Source organism: Echinops telfairi, unplaced genomic scaffold, assembly GCF_000313985.2.
Source record: "Echinops telfairi isolate 266 unplaced genomic scaffold, ASM31398v2 ScPeMD7_23;HRSCAF=83, whole genome shotgun sequence".
NCBI classification, from domain to species: domain Eukaryota; kingdom Metazoa; phylum Chordata; class Mammalia; order Afrosoricida; family Tenrecidae; genus Echinops; species Echinops telfairi.
Window position 1 is genome coordinate 37,951,598 of NW_022103920.1, and position 959 is coordinate 37,952,556.

Sequence of the window (959 nt, forward strand, 5' to 3'; positions counted from 1 at the left end):
GGTTAGGCATAGAATATTTTTGTTTTGTTTACTTATAGAATATTATGTTTAAATGAGGCTGGCATATTTTTAATTGTATGAATTTTAGTTTTATCCTATTAGGTGCAAATATTAATTTATTATTATTTTGTTTTAAAATTATATATGACTAAAGAGTTGTGTAAAGGTGTCAATTTGACAAGGGGTGGTTGTGGTAGTTATATAATTTCATGTCAACTTGAAGAAATGTAAGTGTAGGGGTGGTATTCAACCTGTCAATCAGGTTACAGCCTGATGGTGACTCCTTATGGGCATGGCCTTCTTACAAGGAGGGCCCTGGGAACCTCCTCCCTCTTTTCTTTCTGCCTTCACCTTCCTGCTGGCTGAGCTTGATGACAGCCAGAGCCCTGGAGATGCATCCATTGCCATTGGATCCACAAGACTTTACACCCTCCAGCTGATGACATTCCTGCATTCTGCCTCATTGCATGTGGCTCTGTGAGTCCAAAGAGGGACTCATGAACGAGTATAAACTCATGGACTTGATCTGGACTGGGCTGGGATGTTTGCCTGGGGTATACAATTACTTCTTGATATAAAGCTCTCTCTTAAACATATATGAGTGTCACTGGATTTGTTTCTCTAGTCAAACTAGCCTAACACAATGATGCACATAATTATTGGTATGTTGATGCTCTCTCTTTAAAACACTACTAATACATTTTAAGGTTTCATAATGCATCAAACATCCTGGATACAGAACAAGGCTACTGTTCATTGTTGCTCATTCACATTTTTCCAGGAGAAATATGAGTGCTTTAAGATTCATTCCCCTATACATGCATCAATCTGTGATCAACTTCTAAATTCATAGGTAGGACCTTCCTATGGGCTAAGGTGCCTTATTCTTTTTAAAAAATCATTTTAATGGAGGCTCTTATATCTTTTATCATAATCCATACATACATATGTTGTATCAA